Raw genomic sequence first — 27041 nt, 5'->3', positions numbered from 1 at the left:
AGTGCTATTTTCAGAGCTAAGGAGCCACCAAACTCAAGCCAAGGAGCTGTCAAAGATTGGTCTTCAAGGGTGAGTCCCTATTCTCATTTTTTGTGCTTTATTTTGTTCAATACATTAGCCATACTTGCTTGCTGTTTTGGGCTCCGACCCTAACTGGAGATAGCATTATTTTGAGGTATTTTTCATGTTTGTTCAAGGGCCTCTCCCTGTTTGAGGCCTCCTTGTTGCACTTGCTTCATTGTCTCTCTTGTATGCCATTTTCTTGTGTAGTATTTTTGGCCTATGTATAAATTGTTTTGAGGCATGTCATAAACTGTAAAGTGGCTTATTTTGAGCCCTTCTTCAACATTTTTGAAGGGCTCATCACTGTTTGAAGCTTCCATTTGCCACTTGCCTTTATATCTCTCTTTTGGCTCCATTTTCGCATGATTTGTTAGCCTCTTATGCTTCTATTTTTGAGCTTTGGTTCGATCTATAAATGGCCTTATTTTGACCCCCTCTTCATGTTCCATCAAAGGTATTTTACTGTTTGAGGCATCCTTTTTGTACTTTGTGTTATAGCTCTCTTTTTGGCCTTGTTTTGCATAGTATTTTGAGAATGCTTATGCACTGTTTTGGGTTTGATCATAAACTGTAAAAGGTCATATTTTGGGCCCCTATTCAACATTGTTGAAGGGCCCTCATCTGTTTGGAGCCAGCAGCTGTGACTTGCTTCTTTATCTCACATTTAGGGCCATTTTCGCATGCTAGCTTAGCCTCATTTGTGTTCATTGTTTGGCCTTACTTAAAACTGTAAACATGCTTGTTTTGGGCCTGCCTTGAATCTGTCTTCACATTTCATGATCAAATAGTGCATGTTTTGTATAGCTATAGGCCATTGCGCATGCCTAGTTTTGCATTTCGGGTTCATTCCGTGTATCGGGTGCCACGTTTCCGTGTTTTGGGACCATTTTGCATCACATTTTAGTGCTGAAACTTGCATGTTTGCATGCCATATTTTGTGCCTTGCCATGCCTTGTTAGAGTGGCATTTGTGCCTTAGGATCGGTCCTCGGTTTGCGTGCATGCGTGCACGCATCTCGAGTGTCTCATTTTCAACTCATGGCCTCCTATGTGAGTGCGGCTGAGGTCTACTCACGTTGGTGTAAGCCCATATTACATTGTGTATGCCATCTCATTTCATAGCATTGTGTATGCTAGGATGTATGTTAGAGCATTGCGTATGCCTTGTTACATCGTGCATTGTGTATGCCATCTCATAGCATTGTGTATGTTAGGTTGTATCTTAGTTGCATTCATGCATGTCCTGCATATTGCATGGTGCTTGGGATAGGAGTTAGCCCGAGCATGGGAAACGAGGGACGTTTCGTACTTCGAGTGACGGAATGTGTCTCAATTCCCAATCACCGACACTCCGGATTATCCATGATGGAGTTTAGGTTTTGTTGTGTTTTCATATGTGCATTCATTCTATATTAAGTTGCACAATTCGACTCCTCGGCCATCATGCATCGGATGCGTGATTGGTGGCACGAGGATCGAAGCATGCATACATTTGTGAAAATACATTGCCATGCCCCTTTCCTGCTCTCTGTTGCAGCAAATCAAGAATCAGCAGTCTTCTGGGGCTTGGCGCGCTTTCTAAAAAAATATTGCGAAACAGAGGCTAATTGGGGCATCACAGTGGATTTCTGTGCAAAGACGACCCGGACATGCATCATCCATCATCTGAAGAAGAGTCAAGGCAGTCCCTGGCTTGCATGCCAGTTTATTGTTTTCTTAGTTAATTTGATAATTAATTAGGATTTTTGTAATTATTTGGACTGTAATTATTTGGGACTGTATATTATTTATTCGGACCCTCCGAGTGAGGGCACAACTGTAATAAGTGTGCGTGTGTGTGATGTATGTCTTCCAACCCCACGTCTTTCTCCCTTTTATTTACCAGCTTATGATGGTTAGATTAGGGCATGTTTCAATTAGCATACAGTATGATAGCATGTTTGCATTCATTCATCTGTTTTGCATGCACCGGGCTCGGCGCATCATACTAACTGCATTGTATTTTCAATTCCAAATTGAATACATGTTAGCTGTAGCATTTCATATGCCATGTTTAGAATAGCCGAGCCTGCTATAGTTGCATTTTTGCATGTGTTGCATTAGGCATTTCCGTATAATTAGGATCATGCATGGATTTCTAATTAGCTTTTGTTTTGGCTTGGAGTACTCAGTAAGTTTTATGCTTTAGCATCCTTGCATGCGTGTGAGTGACTGCCATGATAGCATGCTTACCATGAGGCTAATTGCTTATGTGATATATTTGCCTGAATGCCTGTGGGTGAAGGTTGGGTTATTTAGATTGGAACAATTCATCAAATGTGTGTTTTAAGCCCACTAGGTAGTGGCAAAATCATGTTTTCTAAGCTCATCCGAGGGTGGCAAATCCACGTCTTAGCCTACTTGCAGGTAGCACCATCAAACCATTTTCAAATAAACAAACATGAAATGTTTTGTTCCAATTCAGGCGATCCAGTCTATACTTGTATGCTGTGCGCATCACATAGTAAACCTAGGCTAATAACCGGAATAAGAACACACAATGTTTTCAAAACTTGATATCATGGTTAGTAGAGGCCGATCTTTGATCGGGCGAGCGGGGGTGCTCACGAAGTGACCTTCCCCAATCGTACCCAAGTTCTCGAGCCGAGGCAACTTTGGTGATAACGGACACGTGGCCTTAGGCAACGAGTCAGGGTTTTCTAAATTTCCTCAAAATAAAATATTTAGGTGGCAACTCTGTATCTGGCAAAGCAGTCCATGTTTGGCACCTCTTTCAAAAAAATCTGTTTTCTCAAAACGATTTGTCGGATTTGGATTCTTTGGTTCAGACGTAGAACCGTGACAATTTTAGAGTCCTGAGCTGTAGTGAGCCCAATATCGAACGGAACGGGGGACCTCGTCCTCCCTGGGCGTTCGGGGACGTCTACAGCGAGCTAGAGACAGAGAGGAGATATGGGCTTTTTTTTAATTTTTTTTTTCTGTTTTCTTGGTACAAAACGACGTCGTTTTACAATCGGCGACCAAATGTTTTTGTCGCAAAAAAATTTCAATTCCCGCCTCTACGTTTCAAAATTTCTTCCCAAACTTTTGCCTACCAAAAGACCAGATTAGTCACAGAAAAGATACCTTCGCCGACAAAATTCTTTAGTCGCCAAATCTCAATCAATGGCGACAAAAATATTAGTCGCTAAAAGTACTAATTTGGCGACTAATTTTTTTTTGGTTGTTGAAAATAAGTTTTTGGCGACCAAATTTTTGGTCGCCAAAGAAAAAAAAAATATTTTTATTTTCCATTCAGTGACTAAATTGTTTTAGTAGCCAAAACTCAATATACGGCAGCTAAAATAGTTTTGGTCGGGGAAAATAAGTTTTTGGCGACTAAAATTTTGGTCGCCAATTCCACAACCAACTTATTTTTGATCTTCTGTGACGAACTTATTTTTTGGTCGGCAAAATATGACCTTCCGTGACCAAATTTGTGTTGGGTGCCAAAAGCATACCACTTTCTGCGACCAACTCATTTTTGGTAGCCAAAATATAACCTTTTGCGACCAACTCATATTTGGTCGCCAAAAATAATGATCATTCGCGACTAATTAATATTTGGTCGCCAAAAGGTAACTTTTTGCTACCAACTTTTATATTGGTCGCAGAAAGTGGTCGCTAAAAGTGTAGATTCTTGTAGTGAAATAGTAAAATTAGGTAAAAAAAGTAAGATGGTTTTTAAAAAAGTAAAGTAGTTTTAGTTAATTTTGAAATTAAAAAAATAATGATAACTTACAGTTTATTACAAATAGACTTACTATTTGATATTTACTCGCTATTTGTTATGAATAAACATAATATTTAAAACATTACCTGTTAAGCAAGTCACCTTCATGTCTTGAAAATTGTGTTCTCTTTTGCATTTTAAATTAACTTTAAATACATAGAATTAATGACACACCATATTTAACTATTTTCCCTCCATATTTTGTTTATGATTTGTAAAAGTAAAATATGATATGTAAACATTAATTTATTAAAATTTCTTAAAATTTACTAAGTTTTTAAAATAGCCATTATTGTGAAAAATTAATTTTTGATATAATATTAAAAAAAATAAAAAAGAAAAAAATTGTAAACAAAATATTTTTAAATTGTAAGTTATTTAAACTTATTTTTAAAAAACATTAAATTAAATATATATATATATATATATTATACCTACAACACCTTAAAATTGTAATTATTATTTAAGGACATGTTTGGTAATGTTTATATTTACAGTTTTCTATGTAAGTATAATTTTATTGACTAGTAACTTAAGTCTATTGAAATGGTGTCTTATTAATTGGTAAGTTATGTTTAATTAAGTAGTAAGTATTATTTGATTGTGAAGTAAGCAAAACTCATCAAGTAATAATTAAAGTCTAATAGAGTATTATTTAGTAAGTGATGTTTAATTGAATAGTAAGCAACGCATAATAAAATCGTAAGTAGAGACTCACTGAATAGTAAATAGAGTTTAATTACTATTAAAAAACATAATACTTACCATTCGTTCTCATTCTACTTACATCTCTCTGTGACTGAACTTACCACTTACCATTTTATCACTTAGTATTCAACTTATCATCTTTACTTGTTATTTCTTAATTAATTTGCTTGTACTTATTGCAGATGGAAGACTACATTGAGCAAAACAAGAATAACATTATATATGAATTAGATGATGATGATGATGATGATGATGATGATGATGATACTAATGATGGTGACTATAATGAAGATGATATCATCAATTATAATAATTTTCTAACTGAAAGAGATGTTAAGCGTCTAGATGAATTAACTAAAAAAGATGTGTTTATAATAATATTTGATTCAGATGAAAATAGAGAAAGATTTTGTAATTCGTATGCTAAGGTGAAAGGCTTTAGTATTTGAAGAGATCAGTTGTATAAAGGCAAGAGTAATATGGTCATATCTAGGAAGTGGGTTTGCTCAAAAGAATGACATAGACAATCCAAATACCTTGAGGTTGAAGAACGTGAAAGTGAACCAAAATAATTAACTAGAGTTAGTTGTCGTGCTTCTTTTTGTATCAAATACAATCGGAGTACTTTCAAATATGAAGTGAATGAAATTTTCAAATAGGATAATCATTCTATGATAGAGCCTCTTGGTGTTTAATTTCTTCACTCATATAGGAATGTTATGAGCGCCGACATGGCATAAGGCTATGCAATGCATCATATTGATATAAGGACAAGTCACATTATAGACTTTGCTGCACAACAAGGAGGTGGCTATGAGAGTGTTGGGTTTATACAAAAGGACAGGAATTTTGGGACTGTGCATAGAGCGTAAGCTGCCAATGGTGATGCAGCAGGTGTTTTAGCTTACTTATGTGGTAAACCAGAGCATATCCAATGTTTTATTATAAATATGATATGGATGAAGAAAATTGATCAAATAATTTGTTTTGGACAGACGGTGGGTCTCGAACAGATTATTTTTTTTTTGGGAATGTGTTGATGTTTGATTCTATGTATCGAGCAAATACATACAGAAAGCCTTCACAAGACTCTACTTACTACTCAATGAACTTCCACTTATTACTCCTCTTACTACTTAATGAGCTTCCATTTATTACTTCATTATACTTTATTTACTACTCAATTTTGGTTTCACTTACTACTCAATGAGTTTCCACTTACTAGTTCAATAAACTCCACGTACTACTCAATGAGCTTCCATTTACTACTTTACTAAACTCCACTTACTACTCAATGAGTTTCGACTTATTACTTCATTACACTTTACTTACAAGAAAAATAGTTAAAGATCACACTTTGATAAATGGAAATATCTCAACTTTAATGGAAGTGTGATAAAAAAAAATTAGATTGATATTTTAATCACACTTGATTTGATTGAGAGTGTGATAATATATATATTTTTTATGTCACTTTTGAATTAAGTGTGATTATATATATATATATATATTTTTTTTTAATCACACCTTTTAATTGACATGTGATTATATTTATTTTTTCTGTCACTTTTCAATTAAGTGTCATTATATATAATATTTATTTTTAATCACACTTTTTAAATAAGTGTGATTATATATATTTTAATCACACTCCCTAAATAGGTGTGATTGTATAAAATATTTCAATTTGATTTTTATATAAAATCTGATTCCCAAATTGGCGCCTATTTTATACCCACCATTGAGAACACACGACTCTTGCCTTTCCCAACAAGATTGAATTTCCCAAACAGTTTGGATCTCTTCTCCTTGCCTTCTTTTTTGAAACGAAGCCCTTCATTTTCTTCATCATAGCTCTGAACCACCATTAAAATTACTCAAACCACCATTGAAGTTTGTCTTTTGAAATCAAAAACCTCTTGAAATTTTTGGTGAGTCCTTTGGTTTTTATGACCCTTTGTGTGTATTTCTATTGGTATACCAGAATCACAAATTTTGCAGTTTTCTCCCGTGTATATGTATTTGTCCTCTTATGGTATTGGATATGGATGTGCATTTGATTGGCCTTTTAACTTGTTGGGTGTATATTCTGTCATTGTATTTGTATGTATGCTAAGGATGTGTATTTGGTTGGCCTTCTATCTATTTTGGAATTTGCTTTTCTATTTTGTTCTCGTCGGTTCTTAATTATAGAAAATTGCTATGCTTGGATCATTTGAAGGTTGCTATCCTTCCTACTTGAACAATACGAATGATGATTGTCACTCTTTGCAACCAGTGGTTGAGTGCTAAAATAGTGAAACTTACTACTTTATTGGCCTCTGTTAGTAGAAAAGAAATGATGCATTATACAAAGCTTGCCTTTTGGCTTAGAAAGTCTTTAGGCAGGCCATGGCATTGGAAAATATGCACAAAGCATGACCTGGTCAGAAGTTAGGTTTATTCCTACATCTTTAGGGTTTTGGACTATGTTTTGTAACTACAGTTTCCAATTCCCTTCGTTCTAAATCATGTTATTACTTTGTTCAATCTTGTTAGTTTTCTTATAAGTGGATTGAATCTTTTATGTACCACTCTGTGATTTTTTGTTACAGTACCATTTGGATGTAATGTTAATATGTAACTCCATTAGACTAGTGACTATATATATGTATATGTAAATATATGTATAATATATTTATTTGACACAAACAAAACAATATATTGAAAAAAAGGACCCATATACACTTATTTATACATATATAAGCATATGGTGGAGAATTGGAGTAAGAGAACCATAGAGGTTTTATATGTAAAGTGGTTTTTTGAATTTGGCTGTTTTGTATTATCAGAGAAGTTAAAAATGTTTCAAGTTTCAAAAACTTTTGATTAATCAAAGCAGAGTACTTTTGATGAAGCTAGTAAAAAGAACAAAGACTTAAGAAAGTTAAACGATTGTATTGAAAAAAGATACTACATTGCTTAGAACATTTTCCTCTCTTTTATGTGTTTTTGCACCCTATTTCATGCAAGCTTACATTTCCACCTGATCTGCAAATTTTAAAAATATCAAATAAGCACATATAAATGAATTGGCCAAGAAAAAATAACGCAAAAGAAAAAAAATATAATTCAATTTCACGAACACCAACTGATAAAGCAATACTTGTACATTTAAAAGAAAATAAATACTAGTAGAGGTGCCAAAACATACATTACCAAGTTGGACCAAAGCAGCCTACATAAATTTAATCATGCAACTCTGCTCACATACAAATGCAACTGGAGACATTATTTTAAATAGGTTCACAGTCACAACCTTGCACCATAACTAATTTATTTGCTTGTTGGGTGTGCTTGTCTGGAAGATGAATGTATTCATTCTTGCAAATTTTGAAATAAAGCCTTTAATTCAAAAGGATGCATTAGTTAGCCACCTTTCACAACAATAACCATATAGATTCCAACTCACTAATTTATTGCTACTATCACTCAACCCACATATGAACAATTCCAACTCAAAAAGAAAGCAGTTATTAAACACAAAATACTATAAAAAAATATATGCTCACACCACTTAACTCTCAACAATTACATCCCTTAATTGAGGACCAGCTAGTACCTGCACATAAACACAACTAGAAGTATAAAGATCTCACAGCCACTCAACCCACAAAAGGTACGTAAAACAAACACAATTCACGGCCACCACCCCTTAACCCACACATCCCTACATTGTGTACTAGTTGTGACAACCTGCATTAACAAACAATTAGCAAGAATGTGGTGCTACCATCACTCATAATAGCAGATGTTCCCATCATAAATGACAACAGATTAATCCCATCTACTAATACATTTAAGTTGTAAATAAGGATAAATTACACTAAGTTCAAACATAAATAGATAGGGTCTGTTTGGTAACGTTTACGTTTTCAGTTTATATTTACAAAAATTTTATAAACTGGTTTTTGTTTATTTTTAGAAAAACATAAACTACAAACGCGTTTGGTTTAGACAAAATGTTTAAAAAAAATTAAAAATATAAAAAAGAGTGAAAAATGACAAGTGGTGGCGGTGGGAGACAGTGGTGGAAAATTATGGCGGGTGGTGGTAGCGGAAGACGGTGGTGGAAAATGGTGGCAGATGGTGGGTGATGGTGGCAGAAGACGGTGGTGGAAAGTGGTGGCAAGTGGTAGGTGGGTGGGTGGTGGTGGCGGAAGACGGTGGTGGAAAGTGGTGGCAAGTGGCGGGTGATGGCGGCGGAAGACAGTGGTGGAAAGTGGTGACGGGTGCGTGGATGGCGGTGGCAGGTGGGTGGTGGATGGCGGGTGGTGGTGAGTGGCGGGTGATGGCGGTGGAAGACAGTGGTGGAAAGTGGTGACGGGTGCGTGGATGGCGGTGGCAGGTGGGTGGTGGATGGCGGGTGGTGGTGAGTGGGTGGGTGGGTGGGTGACAGTGGTGGGTGGTGGCGAGTGGGTGGTGGTGGTGGTGACGGGTGGGTGGTGGCTGGTGATGGATGGTGGTCACAGGTGGGTAGTAAGTGGTGGTGGCGGGTGGGTGGCAGATGGGTGGTGGGTAGTGGTGGTGGCAGCGGTGGGTGGGTGGTGGTGGCGAGTGGGTGGCAGGTGGGTGGTGGCTGGTGGGTAACAGCTTGCTAGTGGTGGTGGGTGGTGGGTGGTGAGTGGTGGTGGGAACTAGTGGTGGGGGATGGGTGGTGATGGCGGAAGATGGTGGTGGAAAATGGTGGTGGGTGGTGGCTAGTGTTGGTTGGTAAAAAAAAAAAAACTCAAAACTCAAAACGTAAACTCATTTTTTGAGTTTACATTTTTTGGCCAAATTTATAAACTGAGACCACTGATTTATAAATAAAAAATTTACCAAATAAGTTTTTATTTGAGTTTTTAAAATTTTTGTAAATATAAATTGAAAACGGAAGTGTTACCAAACGCCACCATAGTAATACACTTTAAATAAGGATTTCACTAAAGGAAAACAATGTTAGTAGGTAAACTAACTAGACAACTTTGGCTTCTTATTTTGGTAATATCAATATATAGGAAATTTCTATGCATAAATGGTAATTTTAAATTTGCTTAATCAACTAAAAGTGAGCACTCAAAACATCCACTGTACCTATAATGGTCTTCCAATTTCTAAGCATAAATGGTAAAGGGTGCTGTTTTGGTTTGTTGATGCTGGGTTGCTGGAAAGTGCTCTTGCTGCTGTTGTTGTTAGATGTTGTTAACATTTGTTTTGGTTTGTTAATGCTCTTGATGTTGTTACTGCTACTGCACTTAGTTGCTGGCAGTTACTGTTACTACAATTATCCTTTAAAATTATAGTTTTTCTAGCCCAGCCAAAAAAATTCAGGCCATTTAAGCTAGCAAAAAAACCCTTATTCTTTTGCAGGCCTGCCAGCTATGTTGCTCAGTGGAAGGCTTGTATCACCTAATATTACACTCAATGTGCTGCCACCTAATGAGTGAAAAAAGTAAAGTTTGAGGCCATGCTAGAACAATTGATTTTAGTTCCTTATAATATTGGGTAATTATCTAAAACTATTTATTTCATGTGTTCAAAGGATAATAAACTTATGAAGCTTATACTTGTGACTTGTTCAATTGTAAGTACCATTAGATTTTATTAGTCATTGATCTAAATTGATGATTGTGTACTTGCTTGATCCTATTAATTCTAAAATAAACACAAGCCTTGAAATTGTAATAAACACATAAGTTTGGCTGGTTCCTACATTTTTAAGCAATTTGAGTTACCCTAAAAATATTTTGACTTTTATAATTTCTTTTGTAAAGTGCTTTGAAAATTTATGAAACTACCCAAAGGAGAAGGAAGACCAATCCAGTTTGGAAAGTAGTTCAGGTAATCAATATTATTTTCTCTAATTTTATCATACTTATATTTATGCTAATGGTTGTTCAGCTTGATCATAACACTTTATATGTAGTTTCTAATTGTAATGAAAATACTTTCATGTAGTCCCCGCAACAACTCACAAACGTGAAATGTGGGTTTTAGGTATATGAAAGACCTCATTAGAGATCAAAGCATCCTAAGAAAACAAAATGTAAGATAAATTCCAAACTTTTATTAGTATTATATTCATGATACTTGTACATCTTCTTCATTATCTAATTATTTCTAAATAACCTTTTGCAGTTCAATGGAAAAAAGACTTACACGAAAACTGAACTTTATGAAGTGCGAGTTGAATATGTTAATTTCATACAAAAGAATATGAGTTGAAATCCAACATGTAAGTATGATATAACTTCCGTTCTTTAAATTGCTAATAAACAATTTCTTTAGTTGGTAAGGAATATATAATCACTTCAAGATTTCATTTTGGATTTATTGATTCTATATATATTTGGTTTCATGACTTAAAAATATCTGGCCATACATTGAATATTTTCATTTTGGATTTTTGATTCTATGTATATGTCATATCTATATGGTAATCCAAACATTTATACTAGTAACAATCAAAGTTGTTATTCCTTTTCCATTGATGCAGGAGATGAAAAGTCAGTGTGATGAGAAAAGGTCCGATTTTATCTTTTGTAAGACTAGAACAGTATCCACAAAAATAGTAAGTTCATTTATATACTTCTGGCGGTTTCTAAATTAGTTTGTGTTTTTATTTCTCAGGTTAGAAATTTCTTAGAGAGATGCAAAATATGGTCAAAGAATTTAAGAACTTAGTTTTTACATTTTTTAATATATATAATTACAGTTAAAAACTTTTTATTAATTCCTTTGTATATACTTTTGAACATTTAATTTTCATTTATGAAATATATGATGTTATTCCATTCAATATGTGGTTGTGATTCAAAATATAGTATAGTCTGTATTACATTCTTCAAATGCGCGTACAAAAATAATATTGATTATTCTTCAAATATGTTGAACCCTTTTCTTATCACACGCATTAACTGTGATGAGAATGCATAGAATGTGTGATCTTATCTCATTATTAATCACAGGTTTTATTAGGTATTAATCACACTTAAAATCTGTGATCTAAATGTTCATTATCACAGGTTTTATTAGTTATTAATCACATTTAAAAGATATGATCTAAATATTTATTATCACACTCAAAACATGTGATGGAATCATTTTTTAATGACACTCAAAAGGTGTGATTAAAAATGACCCATTTTAATCACACTCTCAAGGATCAGACTTTAATAAAACTTAAAATGTGTGATTAAATAACATACATTATACAAAAAAAGTGTGATATATTTATGATTTTGTAGTAGTGTGGCCATATCCTTCTGATGTATTCTTCCGTTTCATTCATCATGCTCTAAATTTTTTAAGGCAAATCCTTATAAGTTATAAAGTCACTACATTAACAGAAACTTAAAAAATAATGTGACACCACTTATGCATGTGTATTAACTATGGTTGTTTATTGAGAGTTCATTCACTCCAATCTAGAACATACCCCCCTCTACTTTAGCCTGCAATAGCCTTATATTCTTCCATTTCATTCATCATGCTCTAAATTTTTTTAGGCAAATCCTTATAAGTTACAAAGTCACTACATCAATAGAAACTTAAAAAATAATGTGACACCACTTATGCAAGTGTACTAACTATGGTTGTTTATTGAGAGTTCATTCACTCCAATCTAGAACATACCCCCCTCTACTTTAGTCTGCAATAGCCTTACATTCTTCTAAATGAAACCAGACTAACTGAAACAAAATCACATATGATAGCTCTTAGATTGCAACTAATCAGGCCAACAAGTATGTATATTGTTGCTGTTATATGACGTATTCATACCTCATGTCGATTCACAAGCTCAACAAGAACTTTAATGGCTAGATCAAATGACAATGAAACCTAATTCATTACAAAGAACTAAATTGCATGAGCGAATTAATCAAGATACTTCAGTCAACCAATGATAACAGTTAGAAAGATTACCTGCAAAGAGTTGAACACAAAATTAAGAAGTGGATATGCTGGCAATGAACTGGAGGGAATCTCTGAGAAGCACCCAGCTCGAACCTGAATGTAGGATGGCACGATTAAATGAGCATGAGACATGGAGACCTAAAATATGTCAAAACTACAGCATTTATCATGCCAAGTATAGGTTGGGGGGAGGTTGTTAAACGGTTCCTGGATACTTCAAATCAAAACTATTGGAGTGCAAACAAAATATAAAATTCAAAAAATAACACCCAAAAAAAAAAAGGTCCACAGTCCCCAGTATTAAAATAAATCTTTGCAAGTTATTCATTAGGAAAGGGCAATTGCACATTCTTAACAATTTTCTTACCCAACTCAATAAACAACGCAATGTCTTTTTGTTCTACTCATGCAGTTAAATGCCAGCATCAAGCCTTTTCTCAGATTGCTGCAGTATAAACGCAAGAACCATAGGCGTGCACAAAAGAAGCTGCTTTTAACATATGAATACATACATTGACAGTTAATGAAGGTCAAATTTGCAATTTCTTTATATGTATATAGAAGAAGAAGAAGATGAGGATGGGAAAGTATATAACGTTTCAAATAATCAAAATGCCCTAAACCTCTCGGCCGTACTCGCCTTGGCAAGCTGGACTTATAATAGAATTAGTACTTTGATCCTCGACAACTTCAGGCAGGAAAGTAAGTGTCTCCAAAACAACAATATTGCCATTATCCTGGCTTTGCAGATTCTCAAGACTCTAAAAAAGTAGCTCAATAGGTTTACTATGCTCGAAAACATGAAGTATAAGTGTCACGACCCAAACCTACCTTTATGGGTTTAGCACCGTAACCGGCCAGTAATCCGTGATTACCGAAGGTCTGCTCAATAGTAATGACAGTAATACAGAGTAAAGGGGCTGGCGAAAGCTAAAACAGTAAATAAAATATGTCCAATGAGCTGTGACAGTCTGAATACAAAAAGACTTTTTATAAACATGCCACATTGACAACCAAAACATATATATATGCAACATATACACAAACATCCATGTCAGGGATCAAATTCCTAACTATAACTGTACAGTAGGAGTCTATAACATCTATTACAAAACAGAAACAGAAGGGTGAATCCGAACACCCCAAAACAGTCGCAGCTTGAACGGACTTGGAACCTCGAGGTGAGGCATGGTGGTTGGCTTGACAAAACAAGAGCTAATCCGACGCTCCTAGCTTCGGTCCGGTGCCTGGACACCTACATATATATATAAACAGTGAGCTAAAGCCCAGTGAATAACAGTTATGTAAAGAGGTTAAGAATGAATGTCCTTTCAGTAATTAAACAGTCATATCAGCCACTTAGAAACCATAACAGTCATATGTGGTGCATCCCACGACAAAAGAAGTATAGTAGGTCTTAACAGACCGAACAGTCAGTTGATGGCCATCATAACAGTAACAGTAACAGTAGTGGTTCCAAACATGGGAACTGACAGAGATCTAAATTTCTATGGATGCCACGGATACAGTTTACAAATCGGACAAACATTCATTCATTAAACAATAACGTTTCAGTAAGCAGTACGGTTGATCATTCAGAAAATAATTATAATTGGACACATATTTATAACATTGTTACTCACAGAACACTGGGCTATAAGTAGCTAATGGGCGTCCTCGGGTGGCAACCCAACACAGTTACAGAACGAACACACACTAAGTTACACACTCGGGAATCAACAACTTAGTCCCTATCTTGACTCGGTGTGGTTCTACATCAATATCCTTATTAAGATGCCTTAAACATGGCCTAGGAATGCTTAAGATGGAAAGAGGACGCAAGGATGCACATTAAAACACTTTTCAAAATTTACTAAAACAGGGGTCCACAATCGAGTGTGGCTTTCTACGCTCGAGTGGACATGCAGACAAAGGAGCTCCGCTTGAGCGTGACTTCCTACGCTCGAGCAGACTGCAAACTTCATGAAAAGTACTGGATGCATGCAATTGACGCTCGACGGACGCTCGACCCCCGCTCGAGCGTGAGACTCAGGTCCTCGCTTGAGCGTGAACTTTCTCGCTCGAGCAGACTGTAAAACACATGAACTTCTAGGCATATGCATTTCACGCTTGAGCGGAGGTGCATGACTCAGAGTGTACACTCGAGCGTGAAGTCCTACGCTCTAGCGCGGGTCCAAAATCTTGAATTTCCAGATTCAACCTCAAGCATGAAATTCAACTTTAAAAGCTTCAAATTCGATCCCCTTGGGCTAATTTTCTAGAAAACTCTTGGAAACTCATAGTATAACATGTTTTTGAAGATCATTTGTAAAATCAAGCCCAAAGATAAGCCAATTGAACACAAAAATTAAGTGTAAGCACGAAGAACATTGCAAGATCATACATGCATGAGTTCTCATGAACTCTAGTGTTTCAAAACAAGATCAAATGCAATGTTGAGCTCAAAATCATGATGAATTCATGGACAATAACAAAAATATGAACTTGCAAGTGGAAATTCTCATGAAACAACTCCAAAATTCAAGAATATGCACATGCATGCAAGGATTAACTCTCAATTCAACATTTTAAACCAATTCTTGACTTAGATCACTAATTTACCATGAACCATGCAAGAAACAATTTAACTACATAAACCAAAGGATGAATTCTCTACCTTAGGTCTTGAATTTCAAATGTGGGAGTCTAATTTTGCAACCTTCTCTTCAATCCTTCTAAATCTCCAAGCAAACTCTCAAATGAAATCAAGTTTCTCCTATCTCCCTCTCTCATACGGTTTGGTCTCCAATTGGAAAAGATGATATGAAGAATAGTGGTGTGTCAACAAGTGTAATGTGTGAGAAGGAATGGGCCTAAAGTGCCCACTTAATGGCAATATTGAAATAAACTTGAACTAGTGTAATTTAGCTTTATTTAATCTAATTTAATCGTATCAAATCGCATTTCAATTAAATCTATCAAAAAATCACATAAATTCTAATTAGCATAAAATACCAATCAATTTCAGATTCGGTCGCCGATAAGGCCTTCAATTTACAGTTCGAAACTTAAAATATGAATAGATCGATCAAATGACAAACAGATAGAAATGCAAGTAAAGCAATATACTCTTGCAATCAATTCAGAATTTCAGTCAAATCAGTTACTTATCATTTTCAGTTACAGTTTAGTATTAATCAGAGGTGAGGGTTATCACAATAAGAGCAGAGGGTGCAAGACAGATTTGTGTTAAAAGTTGTCACAAAGATAAACCAACTTTCAGTCAAACACTTCTTTAAGTAGCCCAAAACAAATACATAAATAAACACTTCATTCAAATGATAGATACAACACCAAAATAAAAAAAAATAAAAAAATTAAAATAAAATAAAAACAAGATGCATCAGCAAACTCTAACATTCAATCGAGCTTTTTGATAGAATATCCCAAAAATTGTATCTGTTTCAAGCATTAGAGAACCCACAAATGCAATCAGGATAAAGAAGAGAAAGCATCTGTGAAGGGCCTGAACTAAATCTTTTAGCAGCTAGAAGAAGAGTATTTAACAGAGCATCTTTAACTTCCAACTGCAAATAATATCCTTCATTTTGGATCTGTAAAATGGCAAAAAAAAAATTGGAAATTTATTAGTGTACACCTGAATAAACACGTGTGTACATTTGTCTGCAACAGGATGTCAAAATGGGGCACGATGAAACTATTTGGTCAGAGCAGAAAATAATAATTCTAAATACTTTGTCATGTGTGTGTCCAGACACGTCCAAAAAGAGACAACTGTATAAAAGCTTGTCAACAACTTCTGTATTAAATCTATAGACTATTTTGAATAAAGGGTGTTGAATTCATTGGCTAAAATTTTGAACTTCTTTCATGTAAGTATAAAGATAGATATATATATATATATATATATATATATGTGTGTGTGTTGCTCTTTATGAAAGTTCTAGGGACTACTCCACTGAGCCACTTACCAAGCATCACTAGTATAATTGAAGATCTTTTGAGCTAAGTCTTGATTTTAGCAGATCAATAAGCCTTTACCAAACAAAATTTGCACTAGTTGGTGGCTTCGTGCAAATGAGTATTTCTAAAATATTCATTATAAGATAGACAACCAAAAGTTTAGTTCAATTTGGTTCAGTTCAGATTAAAATTCTTTGTTTTTTTTTTTCAATTCATACTCAAAATTGATGACCAGCCTTGGTTCAATTCTGGGTCTGTCAACAAACTCTTCCATGGGCACCCCTCGCACTCAAAAATATAAAATAATAAAAAAAAAAAAGCCCCAAGGTTTTTCCCTAATAGTAAGAATCCTAAAGGCACCATCTGTTAGGATCATGGACACCCAGAAAAATAAAAACAAACAATCACACACACAAAGAGACACAAATATTTAATGTAGTTCGGCCCAATGCTTATGTTCACTGGAGAGAAATCAATATCACTATAACAATGGAGAGATTACAAAGAGAATACAATGGAGGAAGAGATTCTCTCTCTCAACTTAACACTTAGCTCCCCCTCTCACACCGAGGGAGCTCCCTCTCTGCCACAGAGGGTCTCTCTGTTTTTTTTTTTCTCTTTCTCTCTACATTTTGCTCACTCTCAAGTTTTCTCACATCACTATCTCCCCCACTCTCTCTATTTATACACATGGATGAGAAAGAGAGGACAAACCCACCAGGACTTCCATCTCTTTTTGGTGGAAGTCAGAAATGGCAAGAGGAAGGCTCTTTCTTTCTTCACTTTCGGCAAAGCTAATCGCCTACTCCTTGACTTGAACCAGCCTTCATTGTTGAACTACCTAGAAGAAGAAAGATGATCACCCCTTTCACATGGGGTGACCTTACAACAATCACCCCTCTCTGCCCATGTAAGGTTATCCGCAACAAAACATGATGCCCATCTTGTCACGCCCAAAACTGGTATAGTCTGCATCTCCACACTGAGACACCTGCAATCCTTGAAAAAAAATACCTGACACCCCCTTTATCCAGGTATCCATGGTAGGAGCTAGAGACAAATACCAGAGGAATACAGAGATACAAGAGGAGGAGGAAATCCAACATCCTCAACTCAACTCACACCATTCTCTAATTCTCTCGTGGAGAGAGCCTTACTCTATCTCACACACATCTCTTCCACGCTTCCCTGTCACGGATGTCTTCATTTGCCACGCTTAAATCTGCGTGATCAAAATATCTGGCACCCCCTAATCGGATGCCCAGCACCTCCTGCCGGGGATACCTTGTGTCATGCCCCAAGATTTGGACAATTAAATATTAAATTAGGGCTAAACCCCAATTAATATTCCATCATCCAAATCCAAGAGGTGAAAAAAAAAAAAAAAACTAAACGCCAACCAAACCATCAATCATAATTTCATAACTAACCAATACGTCCAACATTAAAGTAACAATAAATAGCCAAAATAACTTAAATAATGTATGGTTACAAACCATGCCAAATTATCTCAATACTAAAGTCATAAAAAAATAATAAATACATAAACTAATATTAACCCTAAGCTCAAGAAAATAAAAGAAGTCCAAACAACATGTCCTACGATCATAATTATTTATTGTCACCACCATAGCCTCAACTAATCCTGCAAAGGAAGCTCGGTTGCGCTTAAACAGAACACACTCGAGTTGCCAAGAGACAAAACGGGTCAGTATATAGGTATACTGGTATGAGTACAAGATTTAACACCTATGTGTCCACCAGACACAAACAAAAATATATTTAATTCTTGTTACGGGACAAGATAACTAGTTCCAACCGCACTAAGACGAATTGGTAGTTTCCCAAGATACAGTGGCATTTAGTTTCTTGCCCGTACACAACAAAATATAAATTGATTATAAAATAAAAAAAATAGAAATAAAAATGTGGTGGGTCAGCCCTGCATAAAAAAGTTAGTAAGGCCCACCATTTTGCAAAAAAATAAAGTTAATATATTTTAATCATAAGTAACTTGCTGTAGAAGTATAAAAATGTACGGTTTCATACTTTAATAATTCGAATTGACTAAAACTCAAAGAACAAAAGTTGTACAGAATCAAATTTCCTAAAAGACAATGTAAACGAATTTAACAAAAACTGAACAGGTTGAGAGAAAAACTTGATAGAAGAACCTAGACGGAATTCAATCAAAAAATCTGAAGCTGAAAACAAACAAAAACTTTCCTAAGATGATTTTTTTCGAAAAAGTTCAAAACATGAAAAGTGTGCAGAATAACTTTTTACTTCAATTTAAGCAAAATCAAAAAAAATGAGCTCGTTTCGTGGGTTAAAATAGCCTCTAAAATCTGCATTGTTAAAATGAATCAAAATTACAATAACCAAGATTATCCGATTATAAGTTCTAAATGATCTTTTTAATAAAAAGTTAAAACACAAAAGTTGTCTAGAATCACGTATACATGCCTCTACTCAACTTTCATAATTTAACGAGATCGTTCACTATTTTTCAACATGTACAAATCAATACAATTCACATTATACCAACATGTACAAATCAATACAATTCACATTATACAAATCATAATTAAATTCTTAGTACCTTAACTCCACCACTTCGGCCCATCACTTTTGGCCTACACATATATCCCATGTGCCTCCTGTATACCTAACACCGCTCCGAAGCCAAACTTGCACGGGGATATCGTCTCGAGTTTGACCCACACTCCCCGGATAGTTAGCATATACGTACGCGCGTAAATCAAAACACTCGTCTACTCATAAGAACGAGGCAACAATAAAACATCTCACTCATGAAAATAACATAACAATGCCAAGCCTAAGGCATTCAAATAAATCTCATAATCCTCACTTTTTTTTATACACTCTTTCTCACCATCACTCAAATAAAACAACAATCCATTGAGTCATGGTGGAGTATAAGAAATTTATCTATAGGTTCCTAATTAATTTTAATTTCATATAACTATGAGTGTGATTACAACCATAAATAAATCCATATAAAACCCCTAAACTTGGCATACACAACTAATCAAAATAATTAAAATTAATCAATCAACTAAAAACCCTAAACCTTACATACACAACTAATCAAAATAATTAAAATCAATCTATCATCTTTATATAAATACAAAATCAAACTAACATCAAATAAATAAATAAAAACAACGAATTAAACATAAATCAAGGGAAGTGGGTTTTGTACTCACAGTATTTTTTTGAAGATCAAAGAAGTATTTGGACGATTAATGGAGCCACCAAAACAAAACCCTAAATCTAATCTTCCTCTTCTTTCTCTTTCACACACACACCCGCTTCTCCTTCTCTGGAACTAATCTCCTTTTCTTTCTTTGATTTCTCTCTCTCTCTCTCTCTCTCTCTCTCTCTCACACACACACACACACACACACACTCGGCTGCTCTCCCTCTTTCTTTTCTATTCTTTTGATTACCTAATCTCTATTCTAATCTACTTTGACTATTATATAATATTATATTACTAGGGATAACCCGTGCCTGAAGGCACTGTGAACAATTTTTGTTTGATACGTGCTACAAAATTCAATTATAATAAATTAATTTAAAATGACAATATCACTTCAATTTAAAATTTCATATAAAACAGGAACAAAAAATATAAAGAAAATTGAAATAAATAACTAATAAATTTCAAATTTTTTATTTTCTAATGAATTTATCATGATTGTAGACTTCCCACCTCATTCACATAATTGGGGTGATGTCTTCAAAAGTTCCCACCTCATTCTTTAACATATTTTCAAAATCAACCCTATTTAAGAAATAATTCAAATCAATCAAATAAAACATCAAATCAATAGGAATACTTCAAATCCTTCAAACTTTTTCACAGTTTCAACTAACTACTTATAAATAAATGAAATAAAACTAACCAAAGTTACTTTAAAGACTAACCTTATTGTTAATACCAGAATATCATGGATGATACAACAAATTCAAGCTAATTTCACAACCAACTGTGTTAGAAAGTCAGAGGTCTTGAAAAAAAAATGAATTCAGAAACAAATCATGAAAATTCATAACCATGATAGGAGGGAGGGGGAACTAAAGTATATAAAAATTAAGAAGCAATAATACTATAATATCCTCCTTCAACCCACTAATAAATTATTCTTGCACAATACACACTAAATTTTCACAAAAATCCATGTCAAGCATATGTGACTTCCACCAAAATATGCAAAGATACTAAATTTAGTGAATTTTCAAGGGCACTTTACTATCCACACTCAATAACCATCCATAAGGTCTAATCTTTTACATTGATAAGACACTTCACAAAAATATTAGAAATTCAATGAAGTACATATTAGTAGGAAGCTTTACAAAAGTGGTTAACATCAAGGATATACTTTACAAAATATTTGTCAACTTTACAAAATGTAAGCCGTATAATGTCTTCAAACTTGTTCTTTTACAAAAAGTATTTGGCCGCCTCTAAAGCGCTTCGACACCTTCAAACTTGTTCTTCATCACATTCTGAAATGTCCATATATCAACTTATGTGTACTTTTTCCAATGAAGAGCATGCACAATAATCTAATATTTAAAAAGCAATAACATTAGCATATTGAAACAATATGAAAAATAAATATTGAAACAATATGGACCAAGGATACCTTATTACAATTCCATCGGAGCAACGTAGTCTTATTTATCCTCTTGAGCTCTAGCTTTTTCAACCCAATCCTACAAAAGTTTGACTTGATCATAATTTAAACACAATTTTAATTAAAATACACTTTCAATTTATTTCCTTCTTTCATTATTTGTGATCTTTTTTAAACTTTAGTTACTTCCCTCTTCTATTTGCAAAATTTTATATATCTTTGTAAAAGATCCTTTATAATATTTTAAGGATGCATAATTTAGTTTGAACATCATTAAAAGCACCATGTCCATCTTCACAAACTTTACAATAAAAAATAAATTACACAGAGATTATGCATCCTATGATTTTCTTTATACATGTTCCAAAACAAACTTGAAAACAACCATACCATTTGTGTATTTTTTATTCCCTTTCTTGAGTAGTTTTCCTTTCCTTTTCCTTTAAACTTCTCATTTTCCTTCGCCTTTACCTTTGCCTTTGCCTTTAAGAAAATAAGCAAAAATTATTAAGAAAAAAAATATGAGAAGCAAATAAATTTGATTAGTGGGCTTACCCCATGAACACAGAGGACATTAAAGTCCCATTCATTATGGATCACAACACTGACATTTCTGTTTTGAAGAAATTGAACCTGTGTATGTATAGAAATGCATTTGAAAGGTCAAAGAAAAATTATAATAAGGAATGAAGATTAAATAAAAAAATGAGTATAGAGATCTAATATTACTGTTTCCTCTAACATATCATCCACCTGTAAAAAATAACACAAAAGCATTTGATTATGAGAAAAAATATAAATAATAAGTGAGAAATTAAGCCTCGATTCATAAACTATAAAGTAAACATACATAATCAAAAATATGAATGTGGTCTGTGATATGAATTAAAATGAACTCCAAGGTTGTTGAAGAGGTTGAAACACCAAAGACCTGTAGTGAAGAAATAACTCATTTAATAGTGCTATAAATAGATTGGGTTTAAATACTAATGGGTTGTATAATGACTATTTGATTACTTAATTGTGCCATAATTTAAGTACAATGGGCTATTTCTTTCTCACTATAATTCTAATTTTTAACAATCAAATAAAAACCTAAAATCACAGAACATTACTTTGCAAAATAACCCAAATCATTTATCAGAACACTAATCATATTTGAAACATTTCACTCTCATTGATACTTTATTTGATTCATTGGAATGAGGTAAATGATGATTCCCATTGCAATGAATTTTTCATTATTCTTTTAGTCAACCAAATATGAGAAGTGCAAGGAATCTTTGCACTTTATGACAGTGAACCAAAGACTACCTTAGAGTTTCATGTGACATTTTATTCCAGAAGATTAAAACATAGGGGAAAGGAAAACAGGGGAAGAAAGTCAATTAAACTGCCAAATAAATAGTATGGAAGTAAAACAACATTTTCGCTTCTCCTAATCAATCATCAATTGAAGGCACTGCAAGTCCAAATTCTAAGCTAATCTAAATATGCAAAATTCCTTTGAATATAGTGATGTTGTACATACAGTTGGTTGTTGGATGAGTTTTGGTCCAAAGTCTGCCACTTTTGGCACTAATTTTTTTGGCTAGGCACATCTTGTAGGAGAGAGGTTACATTGTAAGAAGAAAACGTTACATTTGAAAAAGCTATATCCAATTGCAAGTATAAAATATAGGAGATGTAGAAAGAAGCAAATCTATTTAGGACTAAGTTCCAAGTTAGAGTTAAAGAACCAAAATTTATTTTTGAAGTGTTTTTTTTTTTTAATTTTTTGTTTTCAGGTAAGAAAGGTACTTTAGATTGTAATTAACTCTATCATCAAGGCATTGCTTGAACATAAGTTGTCTAAATTGGCAATTAACTGAACTCTACAAAGAGTTAAACCCATCCAAGCGTGGCTAAACAACCAACAAAATCAAACTCTAAACAACCAACAAATAATTTATTCAAATCAAACTCAACAACCCCAACCTCACAATTCTAGAAGCTATGAAATTTTTCTCTATTTCTTTCAATAATCAGACACCCAGAAAAGTCACACAAAAAAATAAAAATAAAAATGTAATGATAGGAAAAATCAAAAAACCAGCAAATTTGGCTATCCAAGCCTATAAACAACAATTCCATTGGGTTTAAGGTTTTTAACTGTCTGTTGTGTCTGTCACTTTGCTGGTTTGTCAAATTCTCTAATAGTTTTGAACTTGTGCGGATTTAAGCAAAAATTCATAAGTTTGAATTAAATTTGGATGAGCATGAACAAAGATACCGAACACATATAAATAATTAGCTATTGAATGATGTTAAAATAATTTAGATTGTTAGATTATATTGAATATAAATTATATATAAAAGTAACCCAACACAAAATCTTATTTTTTTCATTTCTGACTCTGAAATTGTAAAGACCTTTATAGCTGTTTTTCTATCAACTTTCCTAGCTATGTAATGACAATCAGGAACGGACCTACTGTGAGACCATCAGGGGTCATGCCCCCTGCTATGTTGGAAAGTCCTATATATATTATACTACTTTCACAGTTAAATTTCACCAAGAAAAGGATAACCCAACGTCTAAAATAGTTTTTTTTTTTTTTTTTTTTTTTTGTATAAAACATGTATTAAGAATCTTAATCATTAATTTATTCAGGCTGGCAAGATGATAATTAATTATTAATCAAAGCTAATTAATTAAAAAAATAATCATGTTGGGATGCCATGGTTTGGGACATGTGAAAAAACTCCAGCAGCTTTTGCTGTTAGTGGCCTAATCAGCATGCCAATGAAATTCCTCTATTTTTTATATGATTTAGGAAAATGTTCACCATAAATTGTTTTTTATCTGATTTATATCTAATCAATTAATTAATTAATTTCATGCATCCTCAACATTTAATTAATCATGGGAAACAGGAATATATTAAAAAAAATTGTATGCTACCAACACACATAAGCCAATCTGCTTTGAATAATTTTAGGTATCATTAAAATTTAGGAAAATTTACCCCCTCCCAAAAAAAAAAACAGAAATTGGTTGACCAGAAATTATCACCAAAAACAGGGTGCAAAATAAAATGGAACAATGCAACAAAATCAAACCAAAAATAGTATACTAATGCTTCAATCCCAAAATAGAAACTCGCTTCATCGGCCATTGACACATCCAAATTTTCTAGGCAACACCGATAATCAATCCCAAATATATATATGCAAATTGAAATAGTCATCATGCTTTAGAAGCACAGCTAATCAAATAATTGTAAACGTTGGCAGCTACCAGAAAAACCTGTTTAGATACAACACCCTCCACCAGATGAAACAATTTTCCTTCTAAAAAGCACACCATCCAATTGAAAAAAAATCGCAAGTCTTACTCATAAAGCTCTTCAACTATCAGGTACTACCCAGTTTAACCAAGGGAATGTAAGAACTAAGTATTGAAACAAATTTATATAAACCCTTTAGAATTATTTTTTCAATCCAAAAACCATCAAAAAGATGAGAATCAACCGCTAAAGGAACAGAAGTTTAAACAGTCAACTACACATAGATGAGGTATCACCCATTTACTCATAGAAATCTTACTCAATAATTTTCTGAAATCCTCATGGGTTTAGTTGATGAAACCCACAAATATGAAACCAAAATCGAAATATAACCCATTTCAAAATACAAAACCAAAATACAATTTTATAGAAATCAAAACCAAAATACAATTGATAAAACCCATCAATGAAACAGAAATATATAAACCCATCAACTCATTTGATGGAATTTTATGAAATCCATCAAATTTTCAACCCATCACATTTCAGAAATAGAAATAGAAACCGAGAAATAGAAATACAAACCCATTTCATAAGTTAGAAGAGTGAAAGGGCAAAGGAGAATAGGAATGTCACCTGTGAAGAGATTGTAGAACCGAAACCGAGAGAGAAATTGAAGCTAAAACCAGTGAGGAAAATGGAGAGTTGCTGAAAAATGGAGAGTTGCTGGAGCTAAAATCAGAGAGAGATATGTGAAAAGACACATTTTGGGGGGAAAGCAAAGACAAAGAAATTATCTTGACCCTTAGATACTTGTCAAGGATAATCTCAACCCTTGATTCAAAATGTATCTCTCATACATTTTAAGACATTTTCAAAAAGTGTCTTACCTTATTATATAGATATAATACAACATAATTGCAATATATATAAATATAAATATAAATATAAGATTAAATATACATATATATATATATATATATATAACACTTCTTTTTTTTTTATATAACAAATATAAATATATAAATATATGGATTAATTAAATAACACATTAAATTAATTAAATATCACATTAAATTCTCATGTGACCACACAATTAATAAAGCCAAAAATAAAATAAGATAATAATAATAAATAATGACTTACGAAAATTAAGGCCGTTACACCTTGCACTCCCTTAAGTGCTCTATGACCCTACAACTCTTCCCTAAAATGCTACTATCGTGCCATGTATCTCCTTGCACAGCCAAAACTGGAGCAACAGAAAACTCTTCACTTGTCTGGTCAACGTTCCTGGTTTTCTTTGCTTGGAGTTTCACCTGAACTATAAGCATTTGCCCTTTGTACTCTTGAACAACTTCCCAGCACTTCCACACACTTGTTGTTCATGCCTTTTGCAATCCTTGACCTCTAGTTCAGTGATACGCGTTACCTACGCATCTTTCACTTGTACTACCAGATTGACAGTTAATAGTAGCTCTCTCTGCCAAAGCAACTTCAACAGATCTGTACAAGTCACCAACTATGCAATACCTAGCATAGTACCCGCACCCATACTCCTTGAGTGCTCATAGTGGCTCTATCTCTCCTCCTGCGCTTGAGCTCACCTGAGAGATATGCAACTACTCTGTTTCATCACGAGGTGTGTTCGCCGCCATGGAATCAAAACCGATACCATAACGCAGGTATCCAACCATTCAGTCAAAACTGAATGCCATCTACTGTACAAAACACAAGCGCTCTACCAAAACATAGCAGACTCTATTGCTCAAAATCACATTGAGCCAATGCAAAGAACATGCAGAACCAATCGAGCTAGCTTTTCGATTTTCTGCAACTCAAGCTCCACTATAGTGCCAAGTTCCCATTTCTATAGGCGCCAAACAAGTTGTCATTGTCAACTCCAAAGAAAACATGGTGAACAACCCGCTTGAACCAGTGCTAAGGAGACTAAAAAAGAGAGGCTTCAAATTCTCCGTCAATACAACTTCAAAAGTGGTACCAAAAATATCATGTCCGATCAACCATCGAACACAATACTGATCTCTTCAAGCTCGAATTAATCAAGGGAGCCAAAACAAATTCTCCGAGAACTGAGGCAAGTTCTCCACCAAATAAAACTATACTGTGGATGCAGTTAGGCTCTAACCAGTTCAGAAGTATTGGAACAAACTACAAATGAACTTACAAAATACCAAGAGCCAAAAAAAGTTCTGAAGTGTCGAGCAAACTCCAGATTTCTCTAACTGCAATTCCAACCGGCAGACACAAGATGATGCACCATCTTTACAGCTACCAAAAACCACCCAAAGGCACATGTGATAGATGCACTATGTGAACAGGTGTGATGGATACACAAAAGTAAATGAAGTGTGATGGATACACTAAAAATAAATGAAGTGAATATGTGCATGATAGATACACAAAATGAGGATGTGTGTGATAGATACAGAAATGAGAATGTGTGTGATAGGTACAGAAAATGAGAATGTGTGTGATAGATACAGAAAATGAAAGAAGTATGATTGATACACTAAATAAATGAAGTGTGATTGATACACCAAGCGAATGAAGAAAGTGTGATAGATATACTAAGGGTGAATGAGGTGTGATTGATACACTAAATAAATGAAGTGTG

General features: G+C 34.1%; 1 long non-coding RNA gene across 1 annotated transcript; it reads right to left on the bottom strand.

The window, feature by feature from the left end:
• Positions 1-20744: 20744 nt before the first annotated feature.
• On the bottom strand, positions 20745-21881 carry LOC145792355 (uncharacterized). The gene is made up of 3 exons (XR_014331749.1): positions 21525-21881; positions 21144-21213; positions 20745-21063 (listed from the first exon to the last, which is right to left on the bottom strand). It is a non-coding gene; the product is annotated as an uncharacterized LOC145792355 (long non-coding RNA).
• Between the last annotated feature and the right edge of the window lie 5160 nt (positions 21882-27041).

This window comes from Camellia sinensis, chromosome 6, assembly GCF_055761805.1.
Source record: "Camellia sinensis isolate YWXY chromosome 6, ASM5576180v1, whole genome shotgun sequence".
In the NCBI taxonomy this organism is placed as follows: Eukaryota; Viridiplantae; Streptophyta; class Magnoliopsida; order Ericales; family Theaceae; genus Camellia; species Camellia sinensis.
The sequence above is the reverse complement of the archived record's forward strand: the minus strand, read 5'-3'. Positions and strand labels throughout refer to the sequence as shown.